This window comes from Aegilops tauschii, chromosome 3 (assembly GCF_002575655.3).
Source record: "Aegilops tauschii subsp. strangulata cultivar AL8/78 chromosome 3, Aet v6.0, whole genome shotgun sequence".
NCBI classification, from domain to species: domain Eukaryota; kingdom Viridiplantae; phylum Streptophyta; class Magnoliopsida; order Poales; family Poaceae; genus Aegilops; species Aegilops tauschii.
This window is the reverse complement of record NC_053037.3, coordinates 432,634,306-432,639,570: the sequence shown is the minus strand read 5'-3', so window position 1 is coordinate 432,639,570 and position 5,265 is coordinate 432,634,306. Positions and strand designations below refer to the sequence as shown.

General features: G+C 39.3%; 1 long non-coding RNA gene across 3 annotated transcripts; it reads left to right on the top strand.

Moving 5' to 3' along the window:
• Positions 1-247: 247 nt before the first annotated feature.
• Positions 248-4,003, top strand: LOC120976816 (uncharacterized). 3 transcript variants are annotated; one of them, XR_005773254.3, is made up of 2 exons: positions 248-889; positions 1,433-4,003. It is a non-coding gene; the product is annotated as an uncharacterized lncRNA (long non-coding RNA). The 3 variants fall into 3 exon arrangements; XR_012205240.1 differs by having other exon boundaries at positions 1,040-4,003; XR_005773255.3 differs by having other exon boundaries at positions 248-1,067.
• Positions 4,004-5,265: the final 1,262 nt, after the last annotated feature.

The following is a 5,265-nucleotide window of genomic DNA, read 5'->3' as shown; positions in this document are numbered from 1 at the left end:
TGGATGAGGGACGTCGAGGTGTTGCTGTGGACGACGTCGTCGGGGAAGAGGCTCTGGCTGGGTGGCGAATGGAGGAGGGTGTGGGGTTTCGCGGGTTTTGCTGGCCTCGGTGTACGAATGGGTGAGCGGATGGGATGAGAGTGGGGAACCATGGCTTAGGGACGCGCTTGTCCGAAATGTGGGGTAAGTTACGAAAGTATCCCCACCGATTTGAGGCGGTTCTTTCGGTTCAGGGGTATCACGGGCATTTCGCGTGTCGGGATTTCATAGGAGGTGGGAGTTTTCGCGCGTGTTGTAATTTTGGAATAGTAAGGCCCGGATTGAGATGGAGGGAGTTGTTGGAGCATAACGAGACAAAGATCTATCTATCTATCTTTCTATCTATCTATCTATACCTCTATATCTATCTATCTATCTATCTATACCTATACTAATTACAGACTCCCTGTAAATTCACACGTTAATCAGTAATTAATAGCCGTTTATCTGATGGGACCGAATTATTACGGTGGGGATCGATCCATATAATCCTAGGGCGAAATTGCCATGCCAATCAGAAAATTTTGCGAAATCATCCATCCGATCCCTATGTTATGTATTCTATATAGCCATCGGATGAATCCCAGCTGGGCAAACTATTACACACGCCTCCTCTCCTTTTATAATACAGAATACAAAAAAAATATCTGCTCCATTGGCCCGTCTTCTCCTCCGCCTCCATTGTTTCTCCTCGGCTGCTCTCCCTGCCCTAGGCGGCGCTCCCATTCATGGCCGGCGACCCGTCTTCTCCTCCGCCTCCATTGTTCCTCCTCCGCTGCTCTCCATGCCCTAGGCGGCGCTCCCATTCATGGCCGGCGAGCAGAAGCTTCAGCCTCCGTCGCGCCCCAAGGTACTCCGTCGCCGCGCGCCTAGCCGGCTCCCTTTCCCTCTTTGTTCTCCGCTGCAGGTCACCGGCCATCCGTGCTGCAACCCAATCTCTTCTCAATCCCGCCCCTGTCAAATCTTTAAATCTCCTCTTATTTCAACTTTTCATATCCAGGACCGCACTACCGTAGTGATGATCCCAGGTAAGCCATGTGCGTTTCTATTTTCCATTAGATTGATGTGCCCCTTTGATCTAGAAAAAGATGCCGGATCTGCGTGTTCTTTTGATCTGAAAAAGGTTGCATCACAATAGCATTAATAATTTGTGTTTTTTTGTGGGGATTAGTAATTTGTGTTTTAGGGCTTTATCTAGGCTTTTGATTTTTGTTGTAACATTAGTATTTTTTTCTCACTATGTCTATTTATCAAACTCGCATTGTTATTCTTGGAGTACCATGTATACAGACCTCTTTTTTGTATTTCATTGCAATGTTATGATTAGTGATGCAATCCAATTTCTCCTCACCCAACCATTAGAACTCTTCTTATTTCAAGTTTTTAAATATAGATGGTTGATGCATCATATGAGGAGGTGTAGTATGCATGATGGTTTCAAGAAAGGAGGCACCGATTGGTACTTGAGGCCGTCAAGTTGAGGAATTACGTTGGACTGGTGGCACCGCAACTTACGATCGAAGCCCTACTCGAGTCCGTCTCCCGTTATTCCTGCCCACCTCCACTGGTAAATCACCCTGCATTGTTAAATCCCTACTCCTCCATCCGTTTAATTCACTGAACCCCTAATAAGTCGGCTTAATCCATCACATCTCATTAACAACAAAAGGCCTTTTTCTATATCTATCTTCATCACTTCTCTGCGTCAGATTATACATTTGGGCGAGTGGGTGAGAACCAGCTAGAATGTGATCTCGCCTAAAGTGGCACCATGCAGCAAGTTTCTGTTAAACTACATCCACATCAACTGCCAACCAGCCAATTTACATTAACTGTTTACACAGGAAGCTTTACACATGTCTTCCCGTGCGACCATTTGTTAGACAACAAAAATAGTTGACGATTCCTATGGAATGAATTTCGACGTTGTATGTTATTTCTTCCGAGTAAACGCTAATTGTTAGATTATCGCATGGTAGTGGTATATATATCTATTAATTCTCTCTTCTGGGATTACAAAAGGCTAAGTTGACATTTTAAGTTTTACAAACTTCCTAGATTTCTCAAAATGATTTCCAATATTGTGTATAATCTATCTTTGGCAGATCTGCAGTAAGATTTTCAAATTGTTGCCCATGCAAAAATTAAGCTAGATGTATGGCGTACTTGAGTTATATAGGTTCTATTTACAGCACATACATGTACCGTGTTTGAAAAGGGATCCAAATCTATGTTTTTTTTATTATTATTAAACACCCATATGAAATTTCCCTGCAAATGTAACCATGGAATCCATATTTCCTAGGTTCGTTCCTGATAATATGATATTTCTTTTGGAGTTCCAGTGTTTAGATTTTAGAGATGCTAACTTATACAAAAATATGTATCAGTGTGCCCTATTAGTGATTTGCATATTTAGAGCGGGGAGGTATATACATTGATAATGATCCGAATATTGTCAGCTAAATATGTTTTTACGAAACTAACAGATTTATGTGTTCCATTGTGCGCAGCAGAATGTTTAGTGTACATGCGTGACACTATATCTACTTCTCCAAATAGTACTCTAGACTAGGAACTGTAAAAACAATATGTGAGAAAACTTAATCACTACCATACTATTTTTAAGTAGGTTGCAAATAGGATATATAGTCCTTATATGATTTTAACTACCTCCAATTCGCGTCATTGATCACATTGTAACTGTTCCTGCTACTGCAGGTTCGACTTGAATTTTGGCTTTTGTACGTATAGTGTTGGTTCGCTTCTCCATAGCTTTCTACCTCCCGGAATCCATCTTCCTATTGCCACATAATTACATCATTTGTTTTTGGGAAATCAATGTATAGATACATTGTTTCCCTCTGCAGTGCACATGCTCTTATATTTGTTTTTGGATTGATTCTTCGATTGATTTCATGCTATGCTTGGATAACTAGATTATCTAATTTGAAATTCTCCAGTCTTTTGTATGTTCGCTTGCATAGACGGCTTAATCAGTTAATCTAGAACCTAAACTGAAGACTAAATATAGCACATATACTTGGTCATTTCTACTAAGAAGATTAATCCACCTTGACTTTAACTTGACTTCCAAAGAAGTTCTGAATGATCAAGCGTTTTTTGGTTTTCAGTAAACTAAAATAATGTTGCACTCTGACAATAATATTCTGATTTTCTAAGTTAACAGAAATCTTTCAATTTCATACCAGTTTTTTTAATCGCGCATTTGAATGATGGCGATATTATCTATTCTCTGAATTCCGCTTGCATGTTTCCAGTTGAAACAGTAACTGAAATTGATAAGTATGCAACGATTTATGCCCTCCAGCATGAGTAAAATGTTGTGGGTTACCATTTCAGATAAGTAACCACTGTATTATTTTCTATGTGTATAATTGACATGTATACATGTTGTCGCTCTGCTTGAACCATCCATCTCCACATTACGCCTGAGACTTCCATCGCAATAATCTATATGTATCCAGGTAGTGTCCAATATGTATACACAAGCTCCTCTCACAGGCCGACTACGCTGATTGTGACTGAGCGTGTGTGTGTGGCTGTGATGTAAGCTTTATCTTGGCCTGAGTATCAGTTCCCTTTTATGATACAATTTTGGATGCTATTTTATTCTACATGTATAGGTTTCTACAGGTCCCACTGGCTGCTACCTTTTAGTGATACGGCAGCTGAATGGCATTCTCACCAGTAGTTCTGTCAAAATGAAATCTGACTGGACTGTATTTTTTATGTGTGTTACTAAGTAGAAGCTGTGATTATTTTCTTTCTAGGGATGGCAATTTTCTAGGCATTAAGCTTTTTGAGACGTTAAGGTCTCTCATAATTAATTAGCCTTTGTAAGGTCTTTTATGTGTAAGCCCATTGCAGTAATTGGTTGGAATTCTTTGACATGTTTTATTCAAATGTCTGCTTAAATTAGCGTCGGATGCCCCCTTCATTGATTACTTTTTTGGGTATGAATTATTACCATAAGAAGTACTCCCTCTGTAAAGAAACATAACAGTGTTTAGATTACTACTTTAGTTATCTAAACGCTCTTATATTTCTTTACGGAGGGAGTATATTGGTTCTTCAGTGTTTCATTCTTACAGTACACAAATTATATTGTTTTACGTTGGTCATTTCTCACTCTGCAGTCTGTATCTTTTGCTTCATAATTCATCTGTACACAAGATTGATGCCCAGAAGTTTCAGCCTTCCGTGCTAAATGCCATTCTTTTTTGACTTGATAAGCACCAGGTAACATGGAGTCTTCTCATTTGTAATGGCATAGATATAGGAACGAGCAATTCAGCTTTGCTTTAAGAAAGCGACGCACAAAAGAGAACTGGATATTGTTGTTCAGAGCTAGCTCTGGTCACATGATCATCTATGTATATAGTTTTCAACAAAAGAGAACTGGATTATTGTTACCGAGGGCTAGCTCTGGCCACATGGTCATCCATGTATATAGTTTTCAACAATAAATGTGTCCTGATTGGTACAGCATAATTTGCAATCTTAGTTTCTTCTGATCTCATAATTTGAAGATGAACTGGAGAGGGGAATGTGTACTATGTTCTGAATCTTTCACACTAAATGTGTATTTGTGGTATTGATGTACAGTTATTAAGAAAGTTACATTTTCCAGCTATTGTGCTACTGAGAGGATGCATGGCTGAAAATTGCTCTGGCTGGAGTTTTATGTCTTTGTGTCTTTGTGAATGAAGACTAGAGACGCTGACTTGCAGCCACTTGAACACTGTCATTGGGGAAAATCTATATTGCTTATTGATCCAGTCTAGCTATTGCTAGAATACCAATTTTCGTACACTGCATAATACCCATTACTAATTGAATGTTGATTCTGACAACCTTAATACATCCACGATGGTGGAGGCACTTAGAAAAAGGTAAGCTGGAGAAATATAACAGAATCACACGACAACCCCCTTAGCTAATATCATATGGGTTCGGTAGAGGTTGTCCGTCAACAGTGCATTGGTAAAAGTAAGCTGAAGGACTCGGACAGATTAATGAACTGTGCATGTTAGAGTTTGAAAAAAAGTGTACATATATGTTTTCTATTACAGATCATCTGACTATGTTTTGTATTAAGATTAAATCAAAATGCTACAGCAATACACATTTAGTTACTGTAGTTTTATTTTATTTTACTGGCACTCTCTTCTCCGCAAAAAATAATAATTATGGAATGCATTG